The sequence below is a fragment of the Suricata suricatta genome, chromosome 10, assembly GCF_006229205.1.
Source record: "Suricata suricatta isolate VVHF042 chromosome 10, meerkat_22Aug2017_6uvM2_HiC, whole genome shotgun sequence".
In the NCBI taxonomy this organism is placed as follows: domain Eukaryota; kingdom Metazoa; phylum Chordata; class Mammalia; order Carnivora; family Herpestidae; genus Suricata; species Suricata suricatta.
In genome coordinates, this window is record NC_043709.1 from 25,124,552 (window position 1) to 25,137,451 (window position 12,900).

Here is a 12,900-nt window from a genome sequence, read left to right on the forward strand (position 1 = left end):
GAGGTGCAGTTATCCCAATAAAAAGTCATAATATGTTGCTCGGTTCCTGAATTTGACCCATTTTTCAGATCTGGAGTCCACTGAATAAGTGGCTGGCCTCACATTGTGGAAAGTATAGATTGTAATGATTTTTCATCATTCCCCAAAGGGACCCATGGCATTTACTTGAGTAGGGCACTTACCACGGGGGGAGTGCCCGGTGGAAGAGAATGTCCAGTCATTTCAAGCAGCTTTGGACCTAGCTTCTGAGAGGAGTTTGATAACTGTAGGTCCAAAGTGTCCCCATCACACCACGGAATCATGGGCGAAAGGCCAACTGAACGCCTTTGAAATTGTTCCCCACCCCAGCTGACAAAATGAAAAGTGATGTTGTGTCCCAGGGTTGATGGTGGTGATTAGTGCCACTGTGCACTAGTAGTGTGAATGTAGAACACCACAGCAAGCTTAACCAAGTAGTTGCTCCAATTCAAGCTGTGTTGGACATGCTGTCATTGGTAGGGTAGATTATTAAGACCTCAGGTATGTGGCCACTGATTTGGTGAATATATTCTTTTAGATTCCAATCAGAAATAAGGATGAGAAGCAATTCACATTCATGTGGAAGAGATTATATTTATTTCTAGTTTTGTCCAAGGACTATGTTAATTCTTCTACCCTCTATTGTAATACAGTCTGAAGGGATCTGACTGTCAGAATATCCTGTAGAACATCACATTGATATGTTGTACCAATAATATACTGATAAGTAGGAAGCGTGGCTTGTATGCTAGAGGACTTGGTAAGACACATGCATCCAGAGGGTGGGAGATAAACCCTAAGAAGATTCAGTCACGTTTTTTAGAGGTCCAATAGTTAGCGGCATGTGGAGACATCCCCTCTAGAGTAAAAGACAAATTTCTGTGTCTTGCTTCTTGTACTCTAATAAAGTACAATGTCTGGTGGGCCTCTTTGGGTTCCAAAGGCACAAATTCCACACCGAGGAATACCACTCTTGCTCATATCCTGTGTGACATGGAAGGTTGCCAGTTCTAAGTGAAGCCTGCATCAGCAATGGGCTCTGTAGCACTGTGGAGTTTAAAGCAAATCCCAGTAGGAGATCACAATATAGTCCTCTGGGATTTTGGAGCAAGGCCAAGCCATCTGTAGCAGATTTTACTCCTCTCGAGAAACAGCCACTGGTTTGGTACTGGGCCCCAGTGGGAGCAGAAAGCTTGACCATCAAGCACCGAGTTACCACATGTCCAGAAGTACCATCATGAGTTGAATTCTGTCAGACAAGCCCAATCATAAAGTTGATGGGCCCAACAGCAGTTCATCATAATATGTAAATGATGATTCAAAATCAAATCCCAAGGCATGAGTTAATGGCATAGATAGTAGCCCACCATATCACCCACTATATCAGCATCCCTCCCTCAGGCTGTATGGCAGCTAAGGGAGAAGAAAAAAGCTCAAGCTTGATTATGAGTGGGTTGGCTTGATATGTGGGTAGGAACTAAAAAATGGACGGCAGCGCATCACAGCCATATTCAGTGGTGTCCCTAAAAAACAGTGGAGAGAGAAAATCTTCCTAGTGGGCAGAGCTTCCGGCAGTATAGCTGGTCATCTCCTTTGTGTGAGAGAAGTACATGTGATGAGAATTTATATGGTTGCCTGGGCAGTGGCACTGGCCTGGCCAGCTGGTCAGGACTTTGAGAGAAAAGACTGGGAGAATGGAGACAAGGAGGTCTGGAGTAAAGGCACATGGACCGACAGAATAGCATGGTGGCAAAGAGTGAAGATTTCTGCATCACATGTTTATTCCAACCAGAAAGAATCAACCTTGGAAAAGGTATGGAACAACCAAGTAGATAAAAAGTTTCTACTAGTTGATGTTAGCCACGCTTTGTCATGGCCTACCCCAAAACTGGCCCAATAGGCACATGAGAGGAATGGCCATGTTTGCAGAGATGGATGCTACAGAGGAGTCCAACAGCATGAATTCCCACCTACCAAGGCCAACCTAGCTGCTTCTCTCTCAGGAGGCCTAAGTTGCCAGCAACAGAGACCAACACTAAGTTCCTGATAGGACATTTTACTTGAGATAAACAAGCCATTTGGTGGCAAGTCAACAACACTGAGCCTTTTCCATGGGATGAACACCTATCCGGGTATGGGTTTGCTATTTTGCCTACAGAGCCTCAGCCTGTACTACTATCTAGGAGCTTCTATCCACTGGCATGGGATCTAACTCAGCATCCCGTCTAAGCAGGGGAACCACTTCTCAGGAAAGGTGATGTGGGTTTGAAGCTCATGACCGAGTAGTTGTACCACCTACCGCACTACCCAGAAGCAACCTGCCTGATAAGAGCACTAGACAACCTACTGAAGACACAGCTGAAGCGCCAGTTTAGAGGCAATATTCTACAAGGACTAAGTGCCATCCCTCAGGAGGCAGTATATATACTAAGTGAGAGACCTCTGATTGGCAGTGCCCCTAATAGGAAGAAAATATGGATCCAGGAACAAAGTGAAGGGAGCAGAAGAGGTCCCACTTAACATCTCAATGAGTAATTGGGAGACTGTGCTTCCTGCTCCCACAACTCTGGTCCCCAAAGAGAGTGTGCTTTTTGTCAGGGAACATAGCAAGAATCCCACTGACCTATAAGCTCTGGCTACTGTATGGGCACTTTGGACTTTTTGTGTCCAGCCGCCAGCAGGCAAGAAGAGAAACCCCCATCTTGGCAGGAGTAAATGACCTAGATCAATAGGAAGAAGAGGGGTGCTTTCACATAATAGAGAAGAATACATGTGGCCCCTAGGTGATTCACGTGGAGGTCTCTTGATATGTGATTAGAACTATGGAAAGACGTGTGCAGCAGTCCCTGCCTGAGAAGGGTATAATGACCAGTCCATTCTCACAAGAAATAAGCATCTGAGTCACACCCAGGTAAGCCACTAAGACTGGCCAAGGTGACAGGTAAAGGCCAGTAGGACGTGGAATGGGTAGCGGAGGAGGAGGCTGAGTAGCAGTTGAAGCCCTGAGACCAACTGAGTGACAGGGGAGTAGTTTGTCCCAGTAATTTCAGGAACAGCAGCTCAGGAACGGAACCTAGAGGAATCATAGAAGAGCTGCTCCCAGAACATGAGTGGGGAAATGGTAGAAGGGTCTTTTACAGTGGCCATGGGATGCACTGCTCAGATCTTCAAGAGAGAACTTGCTGGAAAGACTGGAAAGGAAAAACAGAATTGAGGAAATTATGAAGGGGCGCCTGGGTGGCTCAGTTGGTTAAGCGTCCAGCTTCAGCTCAGGGCATGATATCACGGTTCGTGGGTTTGAGCCCCGCATCGGGCTCTGTGCTGACAGGTAGCTCAGAGCCTGGAGCCTGCTTCAGATTCTGTATCTCCCTCTCTCTCTGACCCTCCCCTGCTTGCGCTGCCTCTGTCTCTCAAAAGTAAAAACATAAAAAAAGAAAAAAAATTATGAAGATGATAAGAAATAATAGATGCAAATTCTTCTAAAGCTATAGAAATATCAGGAAATGATACCTATGAAGATGAAGCAGATGACAAAGATGAAGGAACCAAAAATCCTTTGACAAAATGCCTCCAGCAGTAATTAAAAATGACATAAGTTTACCTCTAAAAGTCAAGATATAAATTAAGAATAATGCCAAGACATTTCTCCCCAAGCTGGCCTACTCATAAGTATCCGCTGGTCAAATAGAGAAACTAGTAAAGCATTTGTTAATGTTGCTATGAAGATTTCATATCACCTGCAAAGGTTTGCAGACCATCAACTAAGAAACTGGTTAGCTGTAATGCTAAAACTACGAATGCAAATAAGGTTGAGAGTGAAGTGGGACCTTCAAAGAGTCTGAACAAGAACCCCAGGGGTGGATCTGTGGTAAGATTACTGATACTGTAAGTCAGATGGTGCCACCTCTTTCAAATTCTGAGGCTATCCCTCTTGACAACCATAAGCAAAACTTAAAAGATGCCATCTAGTTTCCCCAATGTTCCCAAATGCCTTTTGAGGTCAAAAGAAAAATCAACCCCCTTGTAACTCAGCAATGTGAATACTCATGTACCCCAGGAAGTTAATTCATCTAATTTTCCATGTTGGATCTCAAATCTCAAGCCTTGTCTCACCAGATTTATTCTGCATCCAACTTTAACCTAGAAAAGAAAAAGAAAAAAAAGAAAGAAAAGCATCAAAATAATCAAAATAATCACTTTGGCATGTTTCAGATGATGTTCTTGTTTATATCACCTTGTTCTCTTGCTTTACAGGCAAAGGTTTCTGGGTAAAGTATTTTCTTTAAAAAAGAGGGACACTTGGGTGGCTCAGATGGTTGAGTGTCTGACTGTCAATTTCAGCTCAGGTCGTGATCCCAAGGTCATTGGGTTGAGCCTCGTGTCAGGCTCCGCATTGTGTGTGGAGCCTGCTTGAGATTCTTTCTCTTTCTCTGTCTCTCTCCCATGCTCATGCTCTCTCTGTCTCTCTCCCATGCTCATGCTCTGTTTCTAAAATGAGAGAGAGAGAGACCTGGGGAGAGAGCAGGAGCAAGAGAGCGAGAGCGCCTGCCGTGAGGCTTGTAGTTAGCTGACAGCCTTTTAGTGCCATACTTTGGGAATTCACCACAGCATTTATGCTACAGCCTTACCTCCCTTGAATTTCACCCCACTGATGGTACTAGCTTGAGGCTATGCCCGCCCAAATTGGGACTCGTCAAATGGGGATCTGTTTTTGCTCTGAGGCTCCCTGTTGGCCTGGCTAAGACTTCCTCAGAGCCATACGGCAGCCCGAGGCTCTTCTACCTAACCTTCTTCCTTCTCTCTCTCATTTTGTGTGTAGCAGAGCTGCGTCGGTCTGAAGGCACTCCTGGCCTACTTCTTCCTCTCTCCTTCATTATTAACAGCCATTCTCCCCAATAAATCTCCTGCACATCCAATTCTGTCCTGGTGTCCTCTTTTCCAAGGGTTGAACTGACCAAAGTCCCAGGTACTGCAGGATGTTTAGCATCCCTGGCCTCACCCACCAATGCTGGTAGCACTGCCTCCCTGATCTTGAGGCAACTAGTGATGTCTCCACAATGGCCGAGGTGTTTCTGAACCACTCAAAGCAAAACCATCAGGATCACAAAATTTTAGGGCTAGAAGAGCTCTTACAGATAAAAAAGAAAAAGAAAAGTTTAATGACCTCTGTTTCTCTTCTACCTCTCCTACAGTGCCTTCACCTTCTATTAATTCTTGAATTCTTGCACCGCAACTGAAACTGACAAACTTGAATAATGGGTTATAAGTGCCAAAGAAGCTATATAGTGTCAGAAGTTAGTGAAAAATTTAGGAAGTGATCAGTATCTGATACTGAAGCTAAGGGGGAAAATCAGTTCTGATAGATTAAATTAGCTGTATTAAGTAACCCCCGCTTGGACTAGGCTGCAAATGCTTTACTTTTGTGATTAGAGTGCTCTCCAAGCTTCCATCAAGTCACAAGAAAGACACTCTTGGAATTTGGGGTACTGTGCAGTAATCAGTAGTAGGTAGCATGGTCTGAAAAAGATCTAAGAGTATTAGTTCAGTCAACTGATAAATTTGTAGCAGAGATCATTTTTTACTTTTAACCCAATTTACCTCATTTGTTGATTCCCTACTATGTTCCAAGAATTATATTAAGCACAAGAGTATACAATGGTAAACCAAACATTGTCCTCCCTTCAAAGAGCTTATGATATGGAGCATGAACTCTTGATGGAAAAAAAGCTGAGATATTAGCAATGGTTTGTGGCCCTCCGAAGAGCCACAGTATATAAACCGATGTACAGGATATTTGTGGCTGAAGATTTCATAGGGAGAGGGGAGCGATTAGGACAAAAAGTATCTTAACTGTCTCCTTTGGGAGTAAAAAAGGAAACTGAGGTTGAGAAACCTGACCTTAGGGAAAAAGAGAAAATAAGGGGATGAAAGAGAACAAGAAGGGAAAGTAGAATGGTGAAAGAAATAGGAAAGGAGAGAAGAGATGAGAAAAGGAGAAGGTATGTGAGATTTTAAGAAGACAAAAATAGTTTTGTCTACCACTGAGCCATATGACATATAACTTTTTTCCCTTGACATTCTGAAATACAAGCTTATTCCTCTACATTATTTCTGGCTCTGGCAACAAAGTATTAAATGTGAAAAGCAATACTGGAATGTCTGCTTTTTATTCAAAGAATTCCCATATTCTAGATCATTCTTTTCTTGCTCAAATTTTCCACATGTTCTCACTTTTTTTTCCTCTAAATTTAAACTCGTGAAACAGTTTCCTATGAAGTTTCTAAGGACCCCATTGTTCTACTTTCTTAGAATGTGAACTTTGTTAGCTCTACAATATCCAAGACTTCAGTTTTATAGCAATTATTTTTTTCATTTACCTGCTGTAGTAGACAAATCCATTTGTTGTTTGATAGCTTATCAAGCTTTTCTGCAGTTTGGATTTAACCCTCGGGAATCCTATATGTGCGTTTGTTCTGAGTATGGGTGCATCTAACAACTTTCTGATTACGAGTTGGATTTTCAATACTATGTTGAATAAAAGTGGTGACAGTGGGCATCTTCGTTTTGTTCCTGATTTTGGAGGAAAATCTTTCAGCTTTTCACTGTTGTGTATGATGTTAACTGTGGGCTTGTCATATATGGCCTTTATTATGTTTAGGTACATTCCTTCTCTACCCACTTTGTTGAGATATTACTAGCTACAGTGAGTTATTATTCCTAATTTAATTTTTACTAACTTGTAGGTTTTTATATTTTTTGACACAAGTCCCTTGCTAGATACATGGTGGCGCGTATTTCCCAGTCTGTAGTGTAATGCTGTCTTTGAAGAACAGAATTTTAAATTTTGATGGAAGTCCAACTTCTCAAATTTTTATGACTATTGCCTTTTCTGCAGTTTGGATTTAACCCTCGGGAAATATATACCTACTCCAAAGTTATAAAGATGATCTTCTATGTTTTCTTCTAGAAGGTTTATGGGTTTTATACTAGGCCTTTGAACCATCTTTTATTAATTTTTGTATGTGGAGTTAAATAGGGCCTAAGTTCTTTTTTTTTTAAATAAAACAAATGGATATCCGATTGTTTTAGCAGTATTTTTTAAGACAACAGCAACAACTTTCACATTTAATTGCTTTAATGCTTTAGTAAAAAATGAAATGACTGCATATGTGGCATTCTATTTGTAGACTTGAATCTGTTTATTTACTAGCCTATCCTTATGCAGCAACACACTATCTTGCTTACTGTAACTTTATAGAGATCTGGTAATCAGGTAATACGTCTTCCAACATTGTCCTTTCTACATATTGCTTTGGCTTTTCTAAAAGGTCCTTTGGCTTTTAAGATAATTTTTTAAGATTTATTTGTTAGAGTGTGTGAAATTGAGTGGGAAAGATGCAGAGAGAGAGAGAGAGAGAGAGAGAGAGAGAGAGAGAGAGGGAGGGAGGGAGAAAGAATCCCCAGCAGTCTCCCCACTGCCAGCATGGAGCCTGATGTGGGGTTTGAACTCATATTGTGAGATCATGACCTGAGCTGAAATCAAGAGTCAGATACTTAACCAGCTGAGCCACCCAGGCATCCCTAAGATAAATTTTAAAATTACTTTGTCTATGCCTAAGAAAACACCTCCCCCCAAAACAAAACCAAAAAAACCACACAAAATCCAAAGAGAGCCTACTGGAATTTTGACAGGGATTGGATTGAATGTATAAATCAGCTTAGGAAGAATGGAGAGCTTAATGGTAGAGTCTTACCATTCATAAATAGGATATATTTCTCCATTTATTTCTTTTAAAATTTCCCTCCACTATGTTTTGTGGTTCTTATTACAGATGTTTTGTACATCTTTTGTCATTTTTATTCCTAGGTTTCTAATGTTTTTGGAAACATTATAAATGGTACTGCTTTCAATTTCATTTGCCAATTGTTTGTTTCTAGTATATAGAAGTAGAATTAATTTTTGTATATTGACCCTGTATCCTAGGGCTTGCTAAATTATTAGTTCTGGTATCTCTTTTGTATATTATATAAGCTCTTCTATGTATACAATCATATTGTTTGTGGCTACAGTTTTACTTCTTTCCAAATTTTTTATTGATATAATCCATATAACATAAAGTCCACTCTTTTCAAGTATATAATTCAGTGCTTTTGCAAAGCTGTGCAACTTCATCACTATCTAATTTCAAAATATTTTCATCACTACAAATATAAACCCTGTTTTCACTAACAGTTACTCCCCCCCTCGTCCCCATCCCTAGCCACTGACAACTAATAATCTATTTTCTTAATCCCTATGCATTTGCTTATTCTGGACATTTCATATATGTGGAATCATACAATATATAGCTTTCACTTAGCATATAATGTGTTCAAGGTTCATCCTGGGTAGCATGAATCAGTACTCCATGTTTATGGCTAATATTCCATTGCATAGATATACTACATTTTGTTTATTCATTCATTAGCTGATGAGGTTTTGGGTTGTTTCTACCTTTTGGCTATTGTTAATAGTCTTGCTATGAATATGTGTATACAAATTTTTGTATGGCTGTGTTTCACATTCACTTGGGTATGTACCTAGGAGTGAAATTGCTAGGTCGCATGTTGACTCTATGTTTTAATCTCTTCAAGAACTGCCAACCTATTCCCAAAGCACCATTTTACGTTCCCACCACTAGGGTATGAGGGTTCCTAGTTCTCCCCATTTTCACTAATGCTTGTTATTGTCCATCTTTTTAATTATAGCCATCATAGTGGGCATAAAATAGTACTCATCATGGTTTTTATATTTCCCTAATGACAAATGATGTTGGTCACCTTCTCATGTGCTTACTGGCTATTTGTATATCTTCTTTGGAGACATCTCTATTCAAATCCTTTGTCCATTTTTAAATTAGCCTGTCTTTTCATCATTGAATTGTAAGAGTTTAGATATTTTGAATACAGGTCCTTACCAGATATGATTTTCAAATATTTTCCCACATTCTGTAGGTTGTCCCTTCACTTTTTTTCTAACATATTCTTCAACTGTTTATTCCATATCAGCTACCATGGAGGATGAAACCTGATCGTGAACAGATTGAAAGAAAAATATATACACGTTAAAAAAAAGTTTTTATTCAAGTAATCTCTATACCCAACATGGGGCTTGAACTCACAACTCTGAGATCAACAGTCACATGCTCTTCCAACAGAGCCAGGCAGGTACCCCCCAAATATACACGTTCACATAATATCCAGCCATCAGCTTGGGTAGGTTTACAAGTACAATGTGAAACAGAATGTGATGAAGGAAACTGAGCCTGCTAAGGCTTTAGAGCATGGAAGGCTGAAGAAGAACATCATCACTCCGGTTAACAAAATCCAAATGCTTTGAACTGCAGGCCATTCTCAGATGTCTTTCATTTCAGGGATGAGTTCTGATGTGGAGTGTCATGATTCTGTAGAGTTCTGGCTGCTTGCTAGCCCTCTCTTTTTGTGGTTAAACTGTTCTTACTTCTTGAAGGTGTGCTCCCGGGAGCCATGCAGGCTGCAGGACGAAAGAAGCAAGGTAGGGGAGAGGCAGGACCCCAGCGGGATCAGGATGACATTCTGCTGCTAACCCCACAGGGGAGGGGCTAAGATAGCTGTTTCCTGACCACACAGCCTGGCCTAAGCAGGGCAGCCTGTGTCCATCCTCTACCTTCTATCCGTAGTACCTGTCAGCCTGCCAGACCTCCCCTGCCTCAAAGTGAGTTCACCTTAAAGGCTGAATGTAAAAGTGCAAGTCTGGGGCCTGAGCCACCGGCACCCACAGGGCTTCTAAGTTAGAGGTGTGGTCCCAGAAGAAGGCTGCCGCTGCACTCTGGAAACCACAGCAGTGAGGAATGTGGGCCATTGTTGCCAGAAAAGCTGGAAGTCCAGACTTATATATAAGCCCTCAATTCCAAAAGATTGCAGTTTATTCATGTTTTGGCAAAAACGTTTTCAGGAGTAATGTTAAGTGGGTAAAAATAAGAGCCAAAGCAGGCAGACTGTGGCCCCACAACCTCTGCAGCCTCCTGTCTTCATTTCCACATCAAATCTCTCTGAGGCACATGAATCTGAACTTTTGGGGGGGTTTGGGGGAGGGGTCTTAGCTCTTCATAGGAGATTTTTTTGGACCTTTTTTAAGACCAAAAGAGTCTTCATTCTTGTTCTTTGGGATATTTTTCAGTATTTTTTTTTTTTTTGAGAGAGAGAGAAAGCACAAGGGGGAGGGGCAGAGAGAGCGAGAGAGTGGAAGAGCGAGAGAGCAAAAGCGAGGGGAGAGAGAGAGAGAGAGAGAGAGAGAGAGAGAGAGAGAGAGAACGAACCTTAAGTAGGCTCCAAGCCCAGCTCAGAGCCTGATCTCATGACCGTGAGATCATGACCTGAGGTGAAATCAAGAGTCAGACACATAACCAACAGAGCTACACAGGTGCCCCTCTTTTTTCAGTCTTAAGATAAAAGGATGCTTCAATTGGGGCAGCCCTTGTCTCATGTTAAAATATTGCACTCGCATATTACAGAGATAGCACCAAATCACAATGAGGGAGAGAGAGCCACAAACAAATAGGGGGTAGAGAATTCTGAAAAAACAAAGTAATAACTGAGAAGCTGAGCAGTTTTCCTCTAGTGTCTCTGATGCCCACACTCTGTTGCTCCTCCCTCCTTGGGCTAACTGACAGGGCCTTCTTGCCAGCCTTCTGGACGTCCACCACTTGATGTCTCAGCTGACAGCAGGGAGCCCTGGTCCTGGCACACAGCGTGCAGGGCTTCCTGGACCCCAGGGGAGTCGGCCCTGTTCAGCCACTCCTGGGACAGCTGCTGCGTGTGGGCGCTGGTCTGAGGGGCCGCACGGGGATGTCCGCGCAGATGCCTTTCCTGCCTGCCGATCCTCGGTCTGGGCTTAGCCTCTGCTGTTTAAACGCCACCTGATCCGTGTGAGCACTTCCACAAAGTGACATGGGAACTTGCTCTTCTTGTTTCAGAACCACATTCTGGATGTTTTGAAAGCAGCAAAGTGTAACAGAACTTCCTCATTCTTTTCAAGGGTGACCTCCTGGAAGTCTTTGCTCCTCAGGGTGTGGCAGGTGACCTCCCCCGCATTGTCAAACAGCTGCTTGGCTGTGTCTCTGAAGATGTGCGCCAGGTACCCACTGGAGCTGGGTCCATTACAGTGCCTCACCTTCTCCTGCTTCAGGCCTTAAACGGTGTCCATGACAGCATCTTTTCACCAAGGGGTCACTTTGCTCCATCACCTGAACAATTTCACCTGAGGTACTCAATGAGAATCCTGGGAACCATGTGAAGCTGTGGGAAAATCTTTTCGAAGCGTCTCTAGTTTCTTAGCATGGGGCCACAATTATGTGAAAAATCTTGTCTGGGGACAGGTTCCACCACCTGGCAAAATAATCCTTCACCAGAGAGTCCATGATCTGCTGAGGAGGCTTGGTGGTGTAGAGGTGGGGGAGGGGGGCTGTCAACAAGTGTTCTGAGTTTGGGACCCCGCTGGGATTGGTGGAGGTGAGCATGGGTAACGTCAGCTCTTCCTCACTGTGCTGGTGTTACGGAGGCAGATTCTTTCAGACTCCCCAGGATGCTGAAATCCATAGCTATGGTTGTACCAAAGACAGTATACCCCAAGACTTTGAGGAAGACAGAGTCTTCTGGATGTATTAGTCACACTGAGGCAGAATTTAGCAGCAAAATAAGGCAGAGACTTGTGCTGACAGGTATCACATTTCTTATTAAGTAAGGTTCAGAACTCAAAAGAAATCCTTGGTGTTCTGTTGGGAAACCTGGAGCCCTTCTTCCAGTCACACAACTGTCACATACCAAGCAGTTACTCAGAAATATCTTGGCATCAGCCAACTTATGGAATTCCCCCTTCTTCCATGTGTAATGCTCACACCTCGACTGGAGCAGGGCAGGTGGGGCGCCAGGGCTCGGCCTGAGAGGAGCACTAGGAGATGCAGTCATTTCACTTTAATAGTCTTCTTTGAAGCACAAAAATTTTTAATTTTGATAAAGTACAATTTACCTGTTTTTATCCCCTTTGGTGTTTGTGTTTTTGGTGTCACATCTGAGAAACCATTTCCTAATCCAATACCATTAAGATTTATGGCTGTTTTTTCCTGAGTTTTAGTTTTAGCTCTGACATGTACATCTTTGTCTTAACATTTGTATATATATATAGGAGTCCAAGTTCCTTCTTTTCCATGTGAATTTCCAGTTTTCCCAACATCATTTTTTGAAAAGACTCTTCTTTCCCCTATTCAATTGTCTTGGCACCTTTGTCAAAAGTCAACTGACCATAAATGTAAAGGTGTATTTCTGGACACTGATCTATTTATCTATATCTATATATCTATGTTTTTGGAAGTAAAGTTGTGTTGATTACTGTAGTTTTATTATACGTTTTGAAATCAGGAAGCACAGGTCTTTCCAATCTTTATGCATTTTCTTATTGTTTTTATTACATTGATTAGGACCTTCGACATAACCCTGAATAGAAGTGGTGAGAGCACACATTCTCATCTTATGTTGCTTCTGACCTTAGGGGAAAAAGATTTAATATCTCGCCATTACAGTTTTCAAAGATGATTGTTGTTATATTGAGAAAGTTTCTTTCTATACTTAACTCGCTGAATGTTTTTTTTGACATGGATTTTTAATTTTGTCAATGCTTTTTCTGTATCTACTGAGATCATCATTCTGTTTTTCTCTTTCATTCTGTTAATGTGGTGAACTACATGACTTTTCAATGTTAAGCCTCATCTTCCTTAGCCATGACATCTTATCCTTTATATTGCAAGGTTCAGTTTGCCAATATTTCATTAAGAATTTAAAAATCTATATTCATGAGGGATATTGGTT

The 12,900-nt window shown here is 41.9% G+C and overlaps 1 pseudogene; it reads right to left on the reverse strand.

Annotated features, from left to right (window-relative positions):
* Window positions 1-9,513: 9,513 nt before the first annotated feature.
* On the reverse strand, window positions 9,514-12,003 carry LOC115305101 (annotated as a pseudogene).
* Window positions 12,004-12,900: the final 897 nt, after the last annotated feature.